The sequence below is a fragment of the Budorcas taxicolor genome, chromosome 15 (assembly GCF_023091745.1).
Source record: "Budorcas taxicolor isolate Tak-1 chromosome 15, Takin1.1, whole genome shotgun sequence".
Classification (NCBI taxonomy): domain Eukaryota; kingdom Metazoa; phylum Chordata; class Mammalia; order Artiodactyla; family Bovidae; genus Budorcas; species Budorcas taxicolor.
In genome coordinates, this window is record NC_068924.1 from 1,353,130 (window position 1) to 1,378,249 (window position 25,120).

The window sequence follows — 25,120 nt, forward strand, 5'->3', positions numbered from 1 at the left end:
TTTTATATCCTGCAACTTTACTATATTCATTGAATAGCTCTAGTAATTTCCTGGTAGAGTCTTTAGGGTTTTCTATGTAGAGGATCATGTCATCTGCAAACAGTGAGAGTTTTGCTTCTTCTTTTCCAATTTGGATTTCTTTTATTTCTTTTTCTGCTCTGATTGCTGTGGCCAAAACTTCCAGAACTATGTTGAATAGTAGCAGTGAAAGTGGGCACCCTTGTCTTGTTCCTAACTTTAGGGGAAATGCTTTCAATTTTTCACCATTCAGGACAATGTTTGCTGTGGGTTTGTCATAGATAGCTTTTATTATGTTGAGGTACGTTCCTTCTATTCCTGCTTTCTGGAGAGGTTTTTTTTTTTTTTTTTTTAATCATAAATGGATGTTAAATGTCGTCAAAGGCCTTCTCTGCATCTATTGAGATGATCATGTGACTTTTTTTTCAATTTGTTAATGTGGTGAATTACATTGATTGATTTGTGGATATTGAATACTTGCATCCCTGGGATAAAGCCCAGTTGATCATGGTTTATGATTTTTTTAATGTGTTGCTGGATTCTGATTGCTAGAATTTTGTTAAGGATTTTTGCATCTATGTTGATCACTGATATTGGCCTGTAGTTTTCTTTTATTGTGGCATCTTTGTCAGGTTTTGGTATTAGGGTGATGGTGACCTCATAGAAGGAGTTTGGAAGTTTACCTTCCTCTGCAATTTCCTGGAAGAGTTTGAGTAGGATAGGTTTTAGCTCTTCTCGAAATTTTTGGTAGAATTCAGCTGTGAAGCTGTCTGGACCTGGGCTTTTGTTTGCTGGAAGATTTCTGATTACAGTTTCAATTTCCATGCTTGTGATGGGTCTGTTAAGATTTTCTATTTCTTCCTGGTTCAGTTTTGGAAAGTTGTACTTTTCTAAGAATTTGTCCATTTCTTCCACATTGTCCATTTTATTGACATATAATTGCTGATAGTAGTCTCTTGTGATCCTTTGTATTCTAGATATTTTATTCTTTTTGTTGCAGTGGAGAATGGGATTTATTCCTTAGTTTCTCTTCCTGATCTGTCATTGTTAGTATATAAGAATGCAAGTGATTTCTGTATATTGACCTTCTATCCTGTGACTTTACTGAATTCACTGATTGGCTCTAGTAATTTTCTGATAGTTTCTTGTGGGTTTTCTGTGTATAGTATCATGTCATCATCAAACAGAGTTTTACTTCTTCTTTTCCAATCTGTATTCCTTTTATTTCTTTTTCTTCTCTGATTGCTTTAGCTAAGACACCCAAAACTATGTTGGATGATAGTGGTGAGAGTGAACACCCTTGACTTCCTGACCTTAGAGGGAGTGCTTGCAGTTTTTCACTATTGAGAACAGTGAACTTATCATATATGGCCTTTTCTATGTTGAGGTAGTATCTTTCTATGCCCATTTTTTGAATTGTTTTTTTTTATTGTAAATGTGTGCTGAATTTTGTCAAATGCTTTTTCTGCATCTATTGAGGTGATCATATGCTTTTCATTTTTTAATTTGTTAATATAGTGTATCACATTGATTGATTTGTGTATATTGAAGATTCCTTGCATCCCTGGAATAAACCCAACTTGATCATGTATGAGCTTTTTAATGTGTTGTTGAATTCTGTTTGCTAGAACTTTGTTGAGGATTTTTACATCTATGTTAATCAGTGACATTGGCCTGCAGTTTTGTATTTTATGTTGTCTTTGCCTGGTTTTGGTATCAGGGTGATTGTAGCCTCATACAGTGAGTTTGGAAGTGTTCCTTCCTCTATAATTTTTTGGAAAAGTTTCGGAAAAGTAGGCATTACTTTTTCTTTAATGGTTGCTAGAATTTCCCTGTGAAGCCATCTGGCCCTGGGCTTTTGTTTTCTGGGGACTTTTTGATCACAACATCAATTTCAGTGTTTGTAATTGGTTTGTTCATAATTTATATTTCTTCCTGGTTCAGTCTTGCGAGGTTGAATTTTTTAAGAATCTATCCATTTCCTCTAGGTTGTCTATTTTATTAGCATATTGTTGCTCATAGTATTCTCTTATGATCCTTTGTATTTCTGTGTCTGTTGTAACCTCTCCTTTTTCATTTCTCATTTTTAAATTCCCCCCCCCCCCTTTTTTTTTGATGAGTCTGGCTAAAGGTCTGTCAGTTTTGCTTATCATCTCAAAGAACCAGCTTTTAATTTTATTAATTTTTGCTATTATTTCCTTTATTTCTTTTTCTTTTATTTCCTCTCTGATCTTTATGATTTCTTTCCTTCTGCTGACTTTAGTGTTTTTTGTTCTTCTTTTAATTCCTTCTTTAGATGGAGAGTTAGGTTGTCAATTTGATGTTTTTCCTGTTTCTTGAGATAGAATTGTATTGCTATAAACTTCCCTCTTAGAACTACTTTTGCTGAATTCCATAGGTTTTGGGTTTGTCATATTTTCTTTGTCATTTGTTTCTGGGAATCTTTTGATTTCTCTTCTTATTTCTTCAGTAACCTCTTCTTTATTTAGTAATGTATTGTTTAATCCCCATGAGTTCGTATTTTTTGTGTGTTTTTTTTTTCCCTGTAGTTGATACTTTGTCTCAGAGTTGTGGTCTGAGAAGATTCTTGATACAATTTCAATTTTCTTAAACTTACTGAGGCTTAATTTGTGGCTCAGGCTGTAGTGTATCCTCAAGAATGTTCCTTGTGGACTTGAGAAGAAAGTGTATTCTTCTGCATTTGGATGTAATGTCCTGAAGATACAAATTAGGTCCATTTGTCTAATGAATCATATAAGGTTTATGTTTCCTTGATGATTCTCTATTTTAATGATCTCTCCATTGTTGTAATTTGGGTGTTAAAGTCACCTACTATTATTGTGATACTGTCAATTTCCCCTATTATGCCTGTTATTGTTTGCCTTATGTATTGAGGTGCTCTATGTTGGGGGCATAAATATTTATAATTGCTATGTCTTCCTCTTGGATTGATCCTTTGAACATTATGTAGTGTCCTTCTTTGTCTCTTAAAATATTCTTTATGTTAAAATCTATTTTTTCTGAAATAAGGATTGCCACTCCAGCTTTCTTTTGGTTTCCATTCACATGGAATATCTTTTTCCATCCTTTTACTTTCAGCCTGTTTGTGTCTCTAGGTCTGAGGTGGGTCTCTTGTAGGCAGCATGTATATGTGTCTTATTTTTGTTTCCATTCAGTTAGTCTGTATCTTTTGGTTGGTGCATATAATCTGTTTACATTTAAAGTAATTATTGATTTATATGTCCTTATTGGCATTTTATTAATTGTTTTGTATTTGTTGTTGTAGGTCTTTCCTTTCTCTCATGTTTATTAGCTATGCAAGTCCCTTTAGTATTTATTGTAAGGCTGGTTCAGGGGCGCTAAATTCTCTTAACTTTTGCTTGTCTGTAAAGCTTTTGATTTCTCCATCAATGTTGAATGAGATCTTTGCACGGTATAGTAATCTTGGTCGTAGATTGTTTTCTTTAAGTACGTTAAATATATCCTGACATGCCCTTTGGCCTGCAGTTTCTGCTGAAAGATATGCTGTTAATCATATGGGTTTTCCCTTGTATGTTGCTTGTTGTTTTTCCCTTTTCCCTTGCTGCTTTTAATATTCTTTGTGTTTAGTCTCTGTTAGCTTGATTAATATGTGTCTTGATGTGTTTGTCCTTGGGCTTACCCTGTAAGTGACTCTCTTGTGCTTCTTGATTGACTATTTCCTTTCCCATGTTGGGAAATTTTCAACTATCATTTCTTCAAAAAAATTTCTAAGTGCTTTTATTTTCTTCTTCTTCCTCTGTGACCCCTATAACTCAGATTTTGGTGCATTTAACATTGTCCCAGTAGTCTCTGAGGCTATCCTCAATTCTTTTCATTCTTTTTCTTTTTTCTTCTTTTAGCAGTTATTTCCAGCATTCTATCTGTGGCTTACATATCCATTCTTCTGTCTCAGTTATTCTGCTATTGGTTGCTTCTAGAATATTTTTAATTTCAGTAATTTTGTTATTCATCTCTGTTTGCTTATTCTTTCTTTCATCTATGCCATTGGTGATTTTATTAATTGTGTGAATTGTTTATTTCATTTTCTCCATTCTATTTTTGAAGTCTTTGGAACATCTTTACTATCATTATTCTGATTTCCCTTTCAGGTAGATTGCTTACTTTCTCTTCATTTATTTGGTCTTATGAGTTTATACCTTGTTCTTTCATTGCGTTGTATTTCTCTATCTTTTAATTTTTTCCCCTATCTTGCTCTGCTTGAGGTCTCCCTTTTCCAGGCTTTAGGATTGTATTTCTTCTTCCTTTTGGTTTTTGCCCTTAAAAGGAAAGGTTGGTTGAATGGTTTTTGTCGACTTCTTGTTAGGGATGATTTGTGTCTGCATTCTAATGGAAGGAGATCAAGCATGTAATTACAGAAATAATGGGACATATCACGCATTTCCATACACAGTTATAACCAAAGTATTCCAAAGAAAAAAGTATGAGAGACTTAGTTGGTGAACAAGGGAAACCAAAATTGAGCTAGCTACTGCTCAATCAGGAAAACTGAGCCTGAGCAGAGTGCCAATGGGAAATATAACAAAGGGAGCTCAACAATTTAACTTACCTGATGAAAAAGAAAGCATGAAGGAAAAAATGGAAAAGAAAAAGAAGGAAAAAAAGAAAAGGGAGAGAAAAGGGAGGGGTGGAAAAGAGTGTAAAAAAGTAGAACAGAAAAAAATCAGAAAAGCAAGGATAAATAGATGTATGTGAAAAAGATTTATATAGATTCAAGAATAACTATAGCCAGTAAAGAACTATAAGAAAAGCAGTCAAAAAATATAAAAAACAAAATCAGAATAATCACAGAAAAGGGTGAAACAGAAAAAAAGAACAGAAAAAAAAAACGTAGAAAGATTTTTTTTTTTTTTAAAGAAGAAAAACAAAGAGGAAACTCCACAGCACCACAAAAGGCTAATGTGAAGGTAGAAATCTGTAGGAGGAACAAACAGAATTATTTATAAGGAAAAAAAATTTCTCTTCTCTAGGTCATAATTCTTGGTTGTGGAGTCTGCCCCCATGGATGAGGTTGGATTAGCATCCTGTGATGTTTTCCTGGTTTGGGGAGCTTGTGACTGTGTTCTGGTTGATGGACCTGGATCTCATCTCTCTGAAGGGCATTGCAGTGTTCAGTAGTAGGTTTTGGGGTGTCCATGGGTTCAGCATATCTTTGGGGAGTCCTTCTGGCTTTGGCAGTGTTCAGTTCAGTTCAGTTCAGTCACTCAGTCGTGTCTGACTCTTTGACAGTGTTAGACACCTCTATTTCTGCAGCCTCATCAAAGCCGCCTGCTCAGCATATCTTCACTGCCACCAGCCCCCTATTTGTCCTTGGAATCTTTGCTGGTACTTCTGTTCTCTGGTTCCACCTTGCGCAGCAGGCCAAAGTCTGCTAGGTACGGGCTTGTGTGGATCTTTTCTCATCTCCCCGATACAGCCCTCTACATTGTGGAGGCTTTTGTGGGCTTCCCTCAGACCCATGAGCCCACCCTCTGTGTTCCAAGGCTTGTGTTCACTTGTCCCGGCTCCCCAGGCCCTCCCTTTATGTCTCAGGGCCTATGTGCACTTGTTTAGGCTCATGCCCCCCCCCCCCCCCCCCCCCGCCGCCCGCCCCTGTGCCCTGTGCTGTGAGGTTTGTATGCGCTGGAGAGATTTGTGTGTGCTGTAGAGGTTTCTATGCCAGGCCTCTCTCGGCACCCTGGTCCTGGCCTCTGCACCACGGGGCTTCTGTGGTCCTTTCTTGGTTCCCCAAATCCGCTGTCTGGGGTGGAGGGCACAGTCTGTGAGCTGTTTATGGGCTGAGAAGTGCAGCTTTCTCTGTTCTGTGCCCTCCAAGTCCCTGCTTTGCCCAGTTTTCCAAGATTCTGCAGCTCCCCCTTTGGCCCGCCAGTGAGGGAGTTTCCTAGTACACCAGGAACTCTTTCTGCTTCATGATTCCTCCCTCCCTTCAGGACACCATCTAGTTGGGAACCATCTAGAAGTTCTCCATCTTTTCCCTTTTTATGTCTCCATCCTCTCTCCTACTTCATTCCAGGGAGCTTAGCCTGCCCCTCTGGAGGCCTGCGGTCTTCTACTGTCACCTAGAGGTTGCTTTGCAGGAGTTGTTCTATATCTTGATGAGTTTTTGATGTATTGTGGGGAGGCTGTCTTACTCCTCTGCCGTCTTCTACTCTCCTCTCATCATGCTTTTTATGTCTATTTCTGAGTGATTAGTGATGTTGAACATACCCATATTGACCATATATGTGTGTGTATGTGTGTGTGTGTTTCAGAAGGATTTTTATGCTATATTAAAAAAACACAAAATAAAAAAAGGATCAGTCAACATATGTCTTAGAAGTCCTTCCCAGTGCCCACAGCCATGAAGGCTGCCTGTTGCCTTGTTCTCCTCTGCGTAGTATGCAGTTCACTGAAGGATTGCTGGAGATGACTCAGGCTCTAGTTTTTAAAATCAAACTTGTTCTGCTAAATCCAAGGCCCTGAATCTATCTAAATTGTAGAAACATATTTGGAGCACCTGTCCACCAAAATATCTCCCATTCAGATCATCAACAGACTCAACCCTCCGGAATTCTAAAAATATTCATACTGCTTCATCATCAAGTGTCAAGACCGGCTCGACAAACAGGGTTTCCGAAAGCACAATACAGCAAGAGAATGAGAAATGAGACACAAGAATTCAGAGAAAGAGATATCAGGGGACAAACACTGCACCAAGGTGAAGGTGCTGAAACTGAATCCAAGCCAGCTTTACTATACTTTATTATAATTTCAGCTGTGAATGAAACTATAACTCATGTGGCCTTCAGGGCCAAAGAACAAAATGATCATTAACCATTGAATAATTAGGAAACAGTAATCAATAACAAATTAGTAACTAAGACTAATATTCTTATCTACAGATTTTCCACCAGATACATAAAACATGTGACTCTGAGATGCCAGTTGAGAAACAGTCTGAGGTCGGTTTTCCAACCCCAGGATCATATCTTGTTTTCAAGATTATGAACTGTTTCCTCTTGACTTGTTCTGAGTTTCATGCCTTATAGCATCCAGTTTGTTAATAATTATAAATTTCTTTTGTGGCCCTTGCTGGGGCCTGCTTTCTTTTATTCTTCCTGTCTACTACAATCAGGGATATCAGGAATTTCAAATATAACATATTTTTCAACTCTGCCATATTTTTCGTACTGTTCCTGGATTTCTACTTCCAAGTCTTCATCCACCTCTCCTGCACCAATCATGTTACTGAGTGGGACCACTTTGGTAGGACACAAATATTTCAGTTAATGGATTTAAATCCAACTTTTTTTTTTTTAACCTAAACATTTTATTTTATTTATTATTTTTTAATTTTATTACTTTATTTTACTTTACAACACTGTATTGGTTTTGCCATACATTGACATGAATCCACCACAGGTGTATACGAGCTCCCAATCCTGAATCCCCCTCCCATCTCCCACCCCATATCATCTCTCTGGATCATCCCCGTGCACCAGCCACAAGAATCCTGTATCTTGTATTGAACATAGACTGGCGCTTCGTTTCTTACATGATAGTATACATGTTCCAATGCCATTCTCCCAAATCATCCCACCCTCTTCCTCTCTCTCACAGTCCAGAAGTCCGTTCTATACATCTGTGTCTCTTTTGCTGTCTCACATACAGGGTCATCATTACCATCTTTCTAAATTCCATATATATGTGTCAGTATACTGTATTGGTGTTTTTCTTTCTGGCTTACTTCACTCTGTATAATTGGCTCCAGTTTCATCCATCTCATCAGAACTGATTCAAATGTATTCTTTTTAATGGCTGAGTAATACTCCATTGTGTATATGTACCACAGCTTTCTTATCCATTCATCTGCTGAGGGACATCTAGGTTGTTTCCATGTCCTGGCTATTAGAAACAGTGCTGTGATGAACATTGGGGTACATGTGTCTCTTTCTATTCTGGTTTCCTTGGTGTGTATGCCCAGCAGTGGGATTGCTGGGTCATAAGGCAGTTCTATTTGCAATTTTTAAAGGAATCTCCACACTGTTTTCCATAGTGGCTGTACTAGTTTGCATTCCCACCAACAGTGTAAGAGGGTTCCCCTTTCTCCACATCCTCTCCAGCATTTATTGCTTGTAGACTTTTGGATCACAGCCATTCTGACTGGTGTGAAATGGCACCTCACTGTGGTCTTGATTTGCCTTTCTCTGATGATAAGTGATGTTGAGAATCTTTTCATGTGTTTGTTAGCCATCCGTATGTCTTCTTTGGAGAAATGCCTATTTAGTTCTTTGGCCCATTTTTTGATTGGGTCATTTATTTTTCTGGAATTGAGCTGCATAAGTTGCTTGTATATTTTTGAGATTAGTTGTTTGTCAGTTATTTCATTTGCTATTGTTTTCTCCCATTCAGAAGGTGGTCTTTTCACCTTACTTATAGTTTCCTTTGTTGTGCAGAAGCTTTTAATTTTAATTAGATCCCATTTGTTTATTTTTTCTTTTATTTCCAGTATTCTGGGAGGTGGATCATAGAGGATCCTGCTGTGATGTATGTCGGAGAGCGTTTTGCCTATGTTCTCCTCTAGGAGTTTTATAGTTTCTGGTCTTATGTTTAGATCTTTAATCCATTTTGAGTTTATTTTTGTGGTATTAGAAAGTGATCTAGTTTCATTCTTTTACAAGTGGTTGACCAGTTTCCCCAGCACCGCTTGTTAAAGAGATTATCTTTAGTCCATTGTATATTCTTGCCTCCTTTGTCCAAGATAAGGTGTCCATAGGTGTGTGGATTTATCTCTGGGCTTTCTATTTTGTTCCATTGATCTATATTTCTGTCTTTGTGACAATACCATACTGTCTTAATGACTGTGGCTTTGTAGAAGAGCCTGAAGTCAGGCAGATTGATTCCTCCAATTCCATTCTTCTTTCTCAAGATTGCTTTGGCTATTCAAGGTTGTTTGTATTTCCATACAAATCGTGAAATTATTTGTTCTAGTTCTGTGAAAAATACCTCTAGTAGCTTGATAGGGATTGCATTGAATCTGTAGATTTCTCTGGGTAGCGTACTCATTTTCACTATATTGATTCTTCCGATCCATGAACATGGTATATTTCTCCATCTATTTGTGTCCTCTTTGATTTCTTTCATCAGTGTTTTACAGTTTTATATATATAGGTCTTTATTTTCTTTAGGTAGATATATTCCTAAGTATTTTATTCTTTTCATTGCAATGGTGAATGGAATTGTTTCCTTGATTTCTTTTTCTACTTTCTCATTATTAGTGTATAGGAATGCAAGGGATTTCTGTGTGTTGATTTTATATCCTACAACTTTACTATATTCATTGATTAGCTCTAGTGATTTTCTGGTGGAGTCTTTAGGGTTTTCAATGTAGAGGATCATGTCATCTGCAAACAGTGAGAGTTTTGCTTCTTCTTTTCCAATTTGGATTTCTTTTATTTCTTTTTCTGCTCTGATTGCTGTGGCCAAAACTTCCAGAACTATGTTGAATAGTAGCAGTGAAAGTGGGCACCCTTGTCTTGTTCCTGACTTTAGGGGAAATGCTTTCAATTTTTCACCATTCAGGACAATGTTTGCTGTGGGTTTGTCATAGATAGCTTTTATTATGTTGAGGTATGTTCCTTCTATTCCTGCTTTCTGGAGAGTTTTTATCATAAATGGATGTTGAATGTTGTCAAAGGCCTTCTCTGCATCTATTGAGATGATCATATGGCTTTTTTTTTCAATTTGTTAATGTGGTGAATTACATTGATTGATTTGTGGATATTGAAGAATCCTTGCATCCCTGGGATAAAGCCCACTTGGTCATGGTGTATGATCTTTTTAATGTGTTGTTGGATTCTGATTGCTAGGATTTTGTTGAGGATTTTTGCATCTATGTTGATCACTGATATTGGCCTGTAGTTTTCTTTTATTGTGGCATCTTTGTCAGGTTTTGGTATTAGGGTGATGGTGGCCTCATAGAATGAGTTTGGAAGTTTACCTTCCTCTGCAATTTCCTGGAAGAGTTTGAGTAGGATAGGTTTTAGCTCTTCTCGAAATTTTTGGTAGAATTCAGCTGTGAAGCTGTCTGGACCTGGGCTTTTGTTTGCTGGAAGATTTCTGATTACAGTTTCAATTTCTGTGCTTGTGATGGGTCTGTTAAGATTTTCTATTTCTTCCTGGTTCAGTTTTGGAAAGCTATACTTTTCTAAGAATTTGTCCATTTCTTTCACGTTGTCCATTTTATTGGCATATAATTGTTGATAGTATTCTCTTATGATCCTTTGTATTTCTGTGTTTTCTGTTGTGATCTCTCCATTTTCATTTCTAATTTTATTGATGTGATTTTTCTCCCTTTGTTTCTTGATGAGTCTGGCTAATGATTTGTCAATTTTATTTATCCTTTCAAAGAACCGGCTTTTGGCTTTGTTGATTTTTGCTATGGTCTCTTCTGTTTCTTTTGCATTTATTTCTGCCCCAATTTTTAAGATTTCTTTCCTTCTACTAACTCTGGGGTTCTCCAATTCTTCCTTTTCTAGTTGCTTTACATGTAGAGTTGGGTTATTTATTTGACTTTTTTCTTGTTTCTTGAGGTATGCCTGTATTGCTATGAACTTTCCTCTTAGCACTGCTTTTATAGTGTCCCACAGGTTTTCAGTTGTTGTGTTTTAATTTTCATTAGTTTCTATGCATATTTTGATTTCTTCTGTGATTTGTTGGTTATTCAGAAGTGTGTTGTTCAACCTCTATATGTTGGAATTTTTAGTAGTTTTTCTCCTGTAATTGAGATCTAATCTTAATGCATTATGGTCAGAAAAGATGCTTTGAATGATTTCGATTTTTTAAAATTTATCAAGTTTAGATTTATGGCCCAGGATGTGATCTGTCCTGGAGAAGGTTCCATGCGCACTTGAGAAAAAGGTGAAATTCATTGTTTTGGGGTGAAATGTCCTATAGATATCAATTACGTCTAACTGGTCTAATGTATCATTTAAAGTTTGAATTTCTTTGTTAATTTTCTGTTTAGTTGATCTGTCCATAGGTATGAGTGGAGTATTAAAGTCTCCTGCTATTATTGTGTTATTGTTAATTTCCCCTTTCATACTTGTTAGCATTTGTCTTACATATTGTGGTGCTCCTATTGTGGGTGCATATATATTTATAAAATTGTTATATCTTCTTCTTGGATTGATCCTTTGATCATTATGTAGTGGCCTCCTTTGTCTCTTTTCACAGCCTTTGTTTTAAAGTCTATTTTATCAGATATGCATATTGCTACTCCTGCTTTCTTTTGGTCTCTATTTACATGGAATATCTTTTTCCAGCCCTTCATTTTCAGTCTGTATGTGTCCCTTGTTTTGAGGTGGGTGTCTTGTAGGCAGCATATATAGGGATCTTGTTTTTGTTTCCATTCAGCCAGTCTTTGCCTTTTGGTTGGGGCATTCATCCCATTTACGTTTAAGGTAATTATTGATAAGTATGATCCCGTTGCCATTTACTTTATTGTTTTGGGTTTGGGTTTATACGCCCTTTTTATGTTTCCTGTCTAAAGAATATCCTTTAGCATTTGTTGGAGAGCTGGTTTGGTGGTGCTGAATTCTCTCAGCTTTTGCTTGTCTGTAAAGCTTTTGATTTCTCCTTCATATTTAAATGAGATCCTTGCTGGGTACAGTAATCTTGACTGTAGGTTATTTTCTTTCATTACTTTAAGTATGTCTTGCCATTCCCTCCTGGCCTGAAGAGTTTCTATTGAAAGATCTGCAGTTATCCTTATGGGAATCCTCCTGTGTGTTATTTGTTGTTTTTCTCTTGCTGCTTTTAAAATTTGTTCTTTGTGTTTGGTCTCTGTTAATTTGATTAATATTTGTCTTGGGGTGTTTCTCCTTTGGTTTATCCTGTTTGGAACTCTCTGGGTTTCTTGGACTTGGTTTGTTATTTCCTTCCCCATTTTAGGGAAGTTTTCAACTATTATCTCCTCAAGTATTTTCTCATGGTTTTTCTTTTTGTCTTCTTCTGGGACTCCTATAATTCGACTGTTGGAGCATTTCATATTGTCCTGGAGGTCTCTGAGATTGTCCTCATTTCTTTTAATTCGTTTTTTTTTTCCTCTCTGATTCATTTATTTCTACCATTCTATCTTCTATTTCACTAATCCTATCTTCTGCCTCCATTATTCTACTATTTGTTGCCTCCAGAGTATTTCTGATCTCATTTATTGCATTATTCATTATATATTGACTCTTTTTTATTTCTTCTAGGTCCTTGTTAAACCTTTCTTGCATGTTCTCAGTCCTTGTCTGCAGGCTATTTATCTGTGATTCTATTTTGATTTCAAGATTTTGGATCATTTCCACTATCAATATTCGGAATTCTTTCTCAGGTAGATTCCCTATCTCTTCCCCTTTTGTTTGGTTTGATGGGCATTTCTCCTGTTCCTTTACCTGCTGGGTATTCCTCTGTCTCTTCATCTTGGTTATATTGCTGCGTTTGGGTGGCCTTTGTATATTCTGGTAATTTGTGGAGTTCTCTTTATTATGGAGTTTCCCCACTGTGGGTGGGGTTGTATCAGTGGCTTTTCAAGGTTTCTTGGTTAGGGAGGCTTGTGTTGGAGTTCTGGTGGGTGGAGCTGGATTTCTTCTCTCTGGAGTGCAATGAAGTGTCCAGTAATGGGTTATGAGACGTCAATGGTTTTGGAGTATTTTTGAGCTGCCTGTATATTGAAGCTCAGGGCTGTGTTCCTGTGTTGCTGGAGAATTTGCGTGGTATGTCTTGCTCTGGAACTTGTTGGCCCTTGGGTGGTGCTTGGTTTCAGTGTAGATATGGAGGCATTTGATGAGCTCCTATTGATTAATGTTCCCTGGATTCAGGATTTCTCTGATGTTCTCAGGATTTGGACTTAAGCCTCCTATTTCTGGTTTTCAGTTTTATTTTTACAATAGCCTCAAGACTTCTCCATCTATACAGCATCAATGATAAAACATCTATGTTAAAGATGAAAGGTTTCTCCACATTGAGGGTCACCCATAGAGGTCCACTGAGTTACATGGAGAAGAGAAGAGGCAGGGGATAGTTAGAGGTGACTGGAATGAGATGAGGTGGGATCAAAAGAGGAGAGAGCAAGCTAGCCAGTAATCACTTCCTTATGTGCACTCCACAGTTTGAACTGCTCAGAGGTTTTCACGGAGTTATACAGGGAAGAGGAGAGGGAGGAAGTAGACAGAGGTGGCCAGGAGGATAAACGAGGGAAATGAAAAGGAGAGAGACAGATCCAGCCAGTAACCAGTTCCCTGAGTGTTCTCCACTGTCTGGAACACACAGAGATTTATACGGTTGAGTAGAGAAGAGAAGGGGGAGGGAGGAGACAGAGGCGACCTGGTGGAGAAAAAGGAGAGTCCAAAGGAGGAGAGAGTGGCAAGCCAGTAATCTCACTCTCAGGTAACATTGGGTACTGAAGATTGGGTTTTTAAATGTACAAAATTGACAACAAATACCAAAAAGCAAAGATTAAAAATCTGGAGTAGAGGTTGGATTTTCAAAAATATACTATTAAAGAAAAGAACAAGAAGAAGGAGATGAAAAAAACAAAACAAAACAAAAAAACAAAGCCACAAGAATTATTAAGAAACAAAAACATCAACCACAAAAAGACTGTATACAGCGTTTGCTTTAAAAATAGGGTCCTTTTTTTTTTTGAAAAGTAATAATAGGTTATAAAAATAATAATTAGAGAAATAGAGGACTTAAAAATTTAAGAAAGTTAAAAAAAAGAAGAAAAAGAAAAGAAAAAACAATCACGCAACCACATCAACTGAAAAAAAAAAGATCGTAAAAGTAGTAAAGGTATATCTGGCCCTTTCGCTGGTGTTGTGGGCTGTGTGGGGTCACTTCCAAGGTGGTTCCCTCTGTTTATCTTCCTCTGTTTGCTGGTCTCTTCAGTGTCTGATTTCTGTCTTGACACATGGAGGGTGGTGGTGGCGTGCTGTCGTGGGGTGGGGGGGTGGGGAGGGATGCTGCAAACTAATATTACTGGCGTGTGCTTGCAGTATCTCATCCACGCTGGGCTTGCCTCTGCTCGCGGCACACACCGCTCAGGCTCTATGTTGCTCCCCCGGAGAACTGTCTGAGGCCGGCCCTAGGCTTCATACACCTACTTGGTCTAAGCTGCTCAGGCTGGGTGCTCAGGAAGCCCTCAGAGGCACAGATTTGGTTGGGCCTGAGTTTTGTGCCCTTCCCAGGTCCGAGTAGCTCAGGAGTTTGGCGAGTGCAATCGCTGCGACTTATGGCCTTTCCCTGCTGCTCAGTTTTCTGGGAGTACCACTGGCGTTCCTTCTCAGGCAGATTATGACTGTCCAGAACCCCCAGAAGTCTTAGTTAGCAAAGAAGCCTGCTTGCATTTTGGTCGGTAATGTCTCTCTTGGGCTGCCATTGCCCTCTTCCAGCCCTTAAGGCTCTGGCTGCCTGCCACCAGAGGGGGATGGTCTGCAGCTGACTATTTCTGTTCCGTCCTTTGTTCTGTGCACGGTCCTGGCAGTGTTTTATGTTCTAGCATTTCGTGTGGCAGCTATCCCACAGTCTGGTTTGCTAGCCCAAGTTAGTTCGCTCTGGCCACATGTGGGGTGTTCTGGCCCGATTCTCAAAAAAGCACTGTAGCCTGAGCCTCCCATGGCATGATTCTTAAAAAGCACTGCTGCCTGTGCCTCCCGCTCCTGCCTGCCCAGCCCCCACTTGCTAGTGGCGGATGCAAGCATCTGCACTGCTTTTCCACTGGGGGAGTTACAGCTGGGCTCGTAATCTGTTGGTTTTAATTATTTATTTATTTTTCCTTCCTGTTATGTTGCCCTCTGTGCTTCCAAGGCTCACCACAGACCCGGCTGCGAGAATTTTTCCTGGTGTTTGAAAACCTTTCTTTTTAAGAGTCTCTTCCCAGGACGGGACTCTCTCCTTCCCTACCTCCTTTGTCCCTTTTTTCATCTTTTATATTTTTTCCTACCTGTTTTTGAAGCCAATGATCTGCTTTGCTGGGTGCCTGATGTCCTCTGCCAGCATTCAGAAGTTGTTTTGTAGAATTTACTCAGTGCTGAAATGTTCTTTTGATGAATTTGTGAGGGAAAAAGTGGTCTCCCTGTCCTATTCCTCTGCCATTTTAGGACCGCCCCCCTAAATCCAACTTTTTGGCTGAATCTTTCTTGATGGTGTCAGGCATATGCTCTTGCCATGCCTACCCCCACCCCCCACAACTTGCTGGTGGTGCTCAGGCCCTGCTGGTGCTTCCTAAGACTGGGCCTTCCCAGAAGCTAAACTTCTGCATGATTTTATATGCTACCCTACCCCCATGTTGGTGAAGAAGGAGTTGCTGAGGCTGACTGGGGATCTGGGTTTGTCTTATTCCTTGTACACTGGGGGAGGAATAGCACCTTTGGAAGACTGTGAGTGAGGTCTTGAATCCTCTTCCTGGTTAAGTCTTGGGGTAACTCTTTGTCCTTTTCTATAAGAGAAGTGGATGGTGTGATGGCAACTCCACCCATCTTGCTCCTCTCTTAGTCATAATCTTCATCAGAATCTGGTTCTGGTCACCTGGAAAACCCACTAGCTTCACGTCTGTCTTTACATTTATTTCCCCTCTCTTCTATTTCCTTCTGTCTTTCCAGCTCCCACTGTATCTGTTGCTCCTCTCTTTGGTGCTTCACTACTTTCTCATAATCATTAGGAAACCTGGGCTCATATTCATCAGATAAGAGGATCAAATCTTCTGCAGAAAACAACCTGGGAACAAGGTTCTTGAGTCCCATGGCTAAGTGCAGAGGGGGATCTGCCACTTATCTGAAGAATCACCTTGCTTCAGGTTGATTACTGAACCTAAGACTGTACTTTGTATTGTCCTCTGGGTCTTGGTCTGAGTGAGAGCTGTCTTCTTCATCTGGAGCTGAGACTGAAGAAATTTGAAAGTTTTGGACCAGCCTTATGTTTTTGAGTCACTGGTCTTCACTCCCAGGTCATTGTACAGAGATACCTTCCCAGTTTAATGACTGTCTGCCTAGCCAATGCTCCTGAGCCATGGCTGCGCACCTGGGCCAGTGGCTGGGTGCCAGACTGTTTTTTAAATTAAATTGTTCATTTTAAAATATTTGTTTATATAATTTAAAAATATATTTTGAATATTAACTTCTTATCAGACATGTCATTTGCAAATATCTTCTTCCATCCAATAGGTTGCCTCTTAGTTTTGTTAAATGTTTCCTTGGCTGTTAAAATGTTTTTACATCTGACTAGGTCCCATTTATTTTTGTTTTTGTTCTCTTGCTTGAGGAGACAGAGTACCTCAAAATTATGACTAAAACTGATGTCAAAGAGCATACTGCCCATATTTTATTTTAGGAGTTTTATGGTTACAGGTCTTACCCTTAGTTCTTCAATCCATTTTAAGTTTATTTTTGTACCCAGTGTGAGAAAATGGTCTAGTTTCATTCTTTTACATGTAGCTGTCTAGTTTTCCTAGTACAGTTATTGAAGAGACTGTGTTTTCTCCATTGTATACTTTTGCCTTTTTTACCTTGTATGCATGAGTTTATTTCTGGGCTCTTTACTCTGTTCTTCTGATTTATGTGTCTATTTTTGTGCCAGTACTGTACTGTTTTGCTTACTGTAGCTTTGTAGTATAGTCTGAAGCCAGGGAGCCTGATACCTCTAGCTTTTTTCTTTTTTCCTCAAGGTTGCTTTTGCTATTCAGGGCATTTTGTTGTGCCACATAATCTTAAGATTATTTGATCTAATTCTGTAAAAAATATTATGGGTATTTGGATAGAAATTGCACTGAAGCTGTAGAGTGCCTAGTTAATATGGTCACTTAAACAATATTAATTCTCCAAATTAATGAACATAGGATACATTTCCACTTATTTGCATTGTCTTGAATTTCCTTCATCAGTGTTTTCTAGTTTTCAAAGTATAGGTCTTTTACCTCCTTAGTTAGCCTCCTTAATTATCCAAGGTATTTTATTCCTCTTGATTTAGTTGTAAATGACATTATTTTCTTGATTTCTCTTTCTGGTAGTAAATTATTAATGCATAGAAAAATAATAAATTTCTGTATATTAATCTCATATCCTGAAAAATTTATTCTTACCTGGAGAATTCCATGGACAGAGGAGCCTGGTGGGCTACAGTCCATGAGGTTGCAAAGAGTCAGACATGACTGAGCAACTAATACTAAACATAGCCAATTAACAAAAAATATCATGACAGTTTCAGGTTTTATATATAGTGTAATATCATCTGTGAACAGTCAGCTTTTTTCCATTTTGCTTAAAAATTTTTTTAAAAATTGTCTGATTGTTGTGGCTAGGACTTTCAATTACATATTGAATAGAAACAGTCAAATTGGGCTTGTTTGTCTTGTTCCTGATCTTACAGGAAATACTTTGTTTTTCATTATTAAATATGATGTTAGATATGGATTTGTCATAAATGGCCTTTATTATGTTGAGATTGTTGTTGTTGTTCAGTCACTCAGTCATGTCTAATTCTTTGTGATCACATGGACTGTCACACTTCAGGATTCCTGTCCTTCACTGTCTCCCAGAGTTTGCTCAAATGCATGCCTATTGAGTCAGTGATGCCATTTAAAGTTCACTAGTTTAATATCCTTGCTGTCCAAGGGACCCTCAAGAGTCTTCTCTAGCACCACAGTTTGAAATCATCAGTTCTTCGACTATCAGCCTTCTTTATGGTCCAGCTCTCACATCTGTACATGACTACTGGAAAAACCATAACTTTGACTATATGGACCTTTGTTGGCTAAGTGATGTTGCTGGTTTTTAATACACTGTCTAGGTTCATCTTAGTTTTTCTTCCAAGAAGCAAATGTCTTTGAATTTTGTGGCTGCAGTCACCATCTACAGTGATTTTGGAGCCCAAGAAAATAAAGTCTGTCACTGTTATCACTTTTTCCCCCATCTATTTGCCATGATGTGATGGGACTGGATGCCATAATTTTAGTGTTTTGAATGTTGAATTTTCAGCCATCCTTTTCACTCTCCTCTTTCACCTTCATCAAGAGGTTCTTCAGTTCTTCACTTTCTGCTATTTGGGTGGTGTCGTCTGTATATATGAAGTTGTTGATATTTCTCGGCACAATCTTCATTCCAGTTTGTGATTCATCCAGCATAGCATTTTGCACAATGTACTCTGCATATAAGTTAAATAAGCAGAGTGACAATATACAGCCTTAACATACTCCTTTTTCAATTTGGAACCAGTCTGTTGTTCCATGTCCAGTTCTAACTGATGCTTCTTGACCTGTATACAAGTTTCTCAGAAGCCGGGTAAAGTGGTCTCATATTACCATCTCTTGAAGAATTTTCCAGTTTGTTGTGATCCACACAGTCAAATGTTTCAGCATAGTCAATTAATCAGAAGTAGATGCTTTCCTGTTCTTTTGCTCTTTCTATGATCCAACAAATGTTGGCAATTTGATCTCTGATTCCTCTGCCTTTTTAAAATCCAGCTTATACATCTGGAAGTTCTTTTTTCACATACTGTTGAGGCCTACCTTGAAAGGTTTTGTACATTACCTTGCTAGCATGTGAAATGAGCACAATTTGTGGTAGTTTGAACATTCTTTGCCATTCCTCTTCTTTGGGGTTGGAATTGAAGTTGACTTTTTCCAGTCCTGTGGCCATTGCTGAGTTTTCCAAATTTGCTGATGTATTCAGTGAAACATTTTAACAAGATCATCTTTTAGGATTTGAAATAGCTCAGCTGGAATTCCACCACCTCCACTAACTTCATAGTAATGCTTCCGAAGGCCCACTTGACTTCAGAATCCAGGATACCTGGCTCTAGGTGAGTGACCATACCATTGTGGTTATCTGCATCATTAAGACTTTAAAAAAAACCCACAAAGAACAGTTCTTCTATGTATTCTTGCCATCTCTTCTTAATCTTTCTGCATCTTTTAGGTCCTTGCTGTTTCTGTCCTTTATTGTGCCCATCTTTGCATGAAATATTTCCTTTGTATTTCTAGTTTTTTTGAAGAGATCTCTAGTCTTTCCCATTCTATTGTTTTCCTGCTTCTTCAGCATTAGTGGTTGGGGCAAAGACTTGGATTACTGTGATGTTGAATAGTTTGCCTTGGTAACAAACTGAGATCATTCTGTCATTTTTGAGACTGCACCCAACTACTGCATTTTGGACTCTTTTGTTGACTATGAGGGCTACTCCATTTCTTCCATTGGATTCTTTCCCAAAGTAGTTGATATAATGGTCATCTGAATTAAGTTCACCCTTTCCCATCCATTTTAGTTCACGGATTCCTAAAATATTGACGTTCACTCTTGCCATCTCCTGTTTGACCACACCCAATTTACCTTGATTCATGGACCTAACATTCCAGATTACTATGCGATATTGTTTTTTTTTTTTTTTTTTTTTACAGCATTGGACTTTATTTTCACAACTAGAAAGTAGGTGAGTGACCATACCATTGTGGTTATCTGCATCATCAAGGCTTTAAAAAAAACAAAAAACAAAAAACAAAAAACAGTTCTTCCACATATTCTTGCCACCTCTTCTTAATCTCTTCTGCATCTTTTAGATCCTTGCTGTTTCTGTCCTTTATTGTGCCCATCTTTGCATGAAATATTTCTGCAAATAGGAATACATCTGCAAATAGGAATCATTTTTGCTTTGGTTCAACCTCTTCATTCTTTCTGGAGCTATTTCCCTGCTCTTCCCTCAACATATATTTAGCTATGTTCCCTTAATACAAGCTTTGTTGAATTTTTATCATAAATGCATGTTGCATTCTGTCAAATACTTTTTTGCATCTGTTGAGGTAATCAGGTGAATATTACTCTGTCATGTTGATTGATATGGATATTTAATAATCCTTATATCCCTGGAATAAATTCCACTTTATCATGATGTAGGTATGGTTGAATTTTGTTTGTTACTATTTTGTTGAAGAATTTTGTGAGTGTTAATCAGGGTTGTTGGCTTTTAATTTTCTTTTATTGTAGTTTCTTTGTCTGTTTTTGGTATCAGGGTAATACTCACCATAGTAGAATACCTTTGGAAGTATTCCAGTCCCTTCAGGCTTTTGCAGAACTTTGAGAAATATGGGTATAAACTCTTTTGTAAATATTTGATAGAATTCTTCTATGAAGTCTTACTGTCCTGGACTTTTTCTTTTTGGGGGAGTTTTTTGATTACTACTTCAGTTTAATACTAGTATTCAGTACATCCAGTTTTTCTATTTCTTTCTGATACAGTCTTGGACAAGTGTATGCTTCTGGCAATTTATCCATTGCTTCTAAATTAAACCAATTTGGGGGCAGTCCTAAGATGGTGGATGAATAGGATGGGGAGACCACTTTCTCCCCCACAAATTCATCAAAAGAACATTTCAACGCTGAATAAATTCCACAATACAACTTCTGAATGCTGGCAGAGGACATTAGGCACCCAGAAAAGCAGCTCATTGTCTTCGAAAACAGGTAGGAAAAAATATAAAAGACAAAAAAAGAGACAAAAGAGGTAGGGAGGGAGCTCCATCCTGAGAAGGGAGTGTTAAAAAGAGACAAATTTCCAAACACTGGGAAATACTCTCACTGCCGAGTCTGTGGCAAGCCTTGGAAGCACAGAGGGCAACATAACAGGGAGGAAAAATAAATAAATAATTAAAACCCACAGATTACCAGCCCAACAGTAACTCCCCCAGCGGAGAAGCAGCGCAGACGCCTGCATCCGCCACTAGCAAGCGGGGGCTGGGTAGGGAGGTGCGGGCTGCATTGCATTTTAAGTATAGGGCCCGAATGCCCCGAGTATAACCAGAATGAGCTAATGCGCTAGCAAACCAGACTGTGGGATAGTTACCATGCGAAAAGCTCTAACATAAGACACCACCAGAACCGCACACAGAACAAAGGATGGAACAGAATTAGCCAGCTGCAGACCATCCCCCTCCGGTGACAGGCAGCCAGAGCTGGAAGGGCCAGAAGGTGGCAACCGCAGCCCCAGAGAGACATTAACTACCAAACTGCAAACAGGCTTCTTTGCTAATTAAGACTTCTTGGGGTTCTGGACAGTCATCATCCGCATGAGAAGGTGCACCAGTTGTACACCCAGAAAACTGAGCAGCAGGGATGGGAGAGGCGATAAGTTGCAGCGACCTTGCTCACCAAACACCAGAGCTACTCGGACCTGGGAAGGGCAAAAAGTGTAGGCCCAAAAGAGTCTGCACTGCTGAGGACTACCTGAGTACCTGAGCCTGAGCAGCTTAGACCTGGGAGGTGCATGTAGCCCAGGGCTGGCCTCAGACGGTTCCCGGCAGAGCAACCTAGAGCCTGAGCTGTGTGCGCAGTGAGCGGGGACAGGCCCAGTGTGGCTGAGACACTGCGCACACACACCAATGTTATTTGTTTCCAGCGTCCCTCCCTCCCCACAGCGCGACTGAACAAGTGACCCTAAAAAAAGTGTCCACCACTGCCCCCCTTGTGTCAGGGCAGAAATCAGACACTGAAGAGACCAGCAAATAGAAGAAGCTAAAACAAAGGGAACCACCTTGGAAGTGACAGGTGCAATAGATTAAAGCCCTGTTGTTAGTACCAACAACATAGGAATGGGTCTATAGATCTTGAGAAATATAAGCCGGACCAAGGAACTACCCGAAAATGAACTGACCCCACACTGCCCACAACAACACCAGAGAAAGTCCTAGATCTATCTTTACTATTTTTATTATTTTTTTGGTTGTTTTCTTCTTTTTTTAAACATTTTTAAATTTTAAGTCCTCTATTTCTCCTTTAATTTTCATTTTTATAACCTACTATTACTTTTCAAAAAAAGACCCTATTTTTAAAGCAAACTTCATGTATATATATTTTTCTTTTTAATAATTCTTGTGATTTTGTTATTTTTTTCTTCTTCTTCTTTTCTTTAATATTGTATTTTTGAAAATCCAACCTCTACTCAAGATTTTTAATCTTTGCTTTTTGGTATTTGTTATCAATTTCATACCTTCAAAAACCCAATCTTCAGTACCCATTTTTACATGAGAGCAAGATTCCTAGCTTGATTGCTCTCTCCTCCTTTGGACTCTCCTTTTTCTCCACCAGGTCGCCTCTGTCTCCTCCCTCCCCCTTCTCTTCTCTACCCAACTCTGTGAATCTCTGTGGGTTCCAGATAGAGATTGTAGAACACTTAGGGAACTGATTACTGGCTGGATCTGTCTCTCTCCTTTTCATTCCCCTCTTTTATCCTCCTGGCCACCTCTGTCTCCTTCCTCCCTCTCTTCTTCTCTGTATAACTCCGTGAACATCTCTGAGTGGTCCAGACTGTGGAGTGCACACAAGGAAGTGATTACTGGCAAGCTTGCTCTTTCTTCTTTTGATTCCACCTCATCTCATTCGGGTCACCTCTAACTACCTCCTCCCTCTTATCTTCTCCATGTAACTCTGTGAACCTCTATGGGTGTCCCTCAAGTGGAGAAACTTTTCATCTTTAACCTAGATGTTTTATCAATGGTGTGGTATAGAAGGAGAAGTCTTGAGACTACTGTAAAAATAAAACTGAAAACCATAAGCAGGAGGCTTAAGTACAAAACCTCAGAACATCAGAGAACTCCTCACTCCAGGGAACATTAATCAATAGGAGTCCATCAAATGCCTCCATACCTACACTGAAACCAAGCACCACCCAAGGGCCAACAAGTTCCAGAGCAAGACATACCACACAAATTCTCCAGCAACACAGGAACACAGCCCTGGGCTTCAATATACAGGCTGCCCAAAGTTGCTCCCAAACCATTGACCTCTCATAACTCATTACTGGACACTTCATTGCACTCCAGAGAGAAGAAATCCAGCTCCACTCACCAGAACACCGACACAAGCTTCCCTAACCAAGAAACCTTGACAAGCTACTGATACAATCCCACCCACAGTGGGGAAACTCCATAATAAAGAGAACTCCACAAACTGCCAGAATACAGAAAGGCCACCCCAAATGCAGCAATATAACCAAGATGAAGAGATAGAGGAATACCGAGCAGGTAAAGGAACAGGATAAATGCCCATCAAACCAAACAAAAGGGGAAGAGATAGGGATTCTATTTGATAAAGAATTCCAAATAATGAGTGAAAATGATCCAAAATCTTGAAATCAAAATGGAATCACAGATAAATAGCCTGCAGACAAGGACTGAGAACATGCAAGAAAGGTTTAACAAGGACCTAGAAGAAATAAAAAAGAGTCAATATATAATGAATAATGCAATAAATGAGATCAGAAATACTCTGGAGGCAACAAATAGTAGAATAATGGAGGCAAAAGATAGGATTAGTGAAATAGAAGATGAATGGTAGAAATAAATGAATCAGAGAGGAAAAAAGAAAAACAAATTAAAAGAAATGAGGACAATCTCAGAGACTTCCAGGACAATATGAAATGCTCCAACAGTCAAATTATAGGAGTCCCAGAAGAAGAAGACAAAAAGAAAGACCATGAGGAAATATTTGAGGAGATAATAGTTGAAAACTTCCCTAAACTGGGGAAAGAAATAATCACCCAAGTCCAAGAAACACAGAGAGTCCCAAACGGATCAACCCAAGGCAAAACACCCCAAGACACATATTAATCAAATTAACAAATATCAAACACAAAGAACAAATATTAAAAGCAGCAAGGGAAAAACAACAAATAACACACAAGGGGATTCCCATAAGGATAACTTCAGATCTTTCAATAAAAACTCTTCAGGCCAGGAGGGAATGGCAAGACATACTTAAAGTGATGAAAAAAAAATAACCTACAGCCAAGATTACTGTTCCCAGCAAGGAACTCTTTCAAATATGAAGGAGAAATCAAAAGCTTTACAGACAAGCAAAAGCTGAGAGAATTCAGCACCGCCAAACCAGCTCTCCAACAAATACTAAAGGATATTCTCTAGACAGGAAACACAAAAAGGGTGTATAAACCCGAACAAAAAACAATAAAGTAAATGGCAACGGGATCATTCAGTTCAGTTCAGTCGCTCAGTTGCGTCCGTCTCTTTGTGACCCCATGAATCGCAGCATGCCAGGCCTACTTGTCCATCAGCAACCCCTGGAGTTCACTCAGACTCATGTCCATTGAGTCCGTGATGCCATCCAGCCATCTCATCCTCTGTCGTCCTCTTCTCCTCCTGCCCCCAATGCCTCCCAGCATCAGAGTCTTTTCCAATGAGTCAACTCTTCACATGAGGTGGCCAAAGTACTGGAGTTTCAGCTTTAGCATCATTCCTTCCAAAGAAATCCCAGGGGTGATCTCCTTCAGAATGGACTTGGTTGGATCACCTTGCAGTCCAAGGGACTCTCAAGAGTCTTCTCCAACACCACACATCAAAAGCATCAATTCTTCGGCGCTCAGCCTTCTTCACAGTCCAACTCTCACATCCATACATGACCACAGGAAAAATCATAGCCTTGACTAGGTGGACCTTAGTCGGCAAAGTAATGTCTCTACTTTTGAATATGCTATCTAGGTTGGTCATAACTTTTCTTCCAAGGAGTAAACGTCTTTTAATTTCATGGCTGAAGTCACAATCTGCAGTGATTTTGGAGCTCCCCAAAATAAAGTCTGACACTGTTTCTACTGTTTCCCCATCTATTTCCCATGAAGTGATGGGACTGTATGCCATGATCTTTGTTTTCTGAATGTTGAGCTTTAAGCCAACTTTTTCACTCTCCACTTTCACTTTCATCAAGAGGCTTTTCATTTCCTCTTTACTTTCAGCCATAAAGGTGATGTCATCTGCATATCTGAGGTTATTAATATTTCTTCCAGCAATCTTGATTGCAGCTTGTGTTTCTTCCAGTCCAGCATTTCTCATAACGTACTCTGCATATAAGTTAAATAAGCAGGGTGACAATATACAGCCTTGACATATTTCTTTTCCTATTTGCAACCAGTCTGTTGTTCCATGTCCAGTTCTAACTGTTGCTTCCTGACTTGCATACAGATTTCTCAAGAGGCAGGTCAGGTGGTCTGGTATTCCCATCTCTTTCAGAATTTTCCACAGTTTATTGTGATCCACACAGTCAAAGGCTTT

The 25,120-nt window shown here is 38.9% G+C and overlaps 1 pseudogene; it reads right to left on the reverse strand.

The window, feature by feature from the left end:
- Positions 1-6,487: 6,487 nt before the first annotated feature.
- LOC128060591 (splicing factor 45-like) overlaps positions 6,488-25,120 on the reverse strand; it is a 38,602-nt pseudogene continuing 19,969 nt past the window's right edge.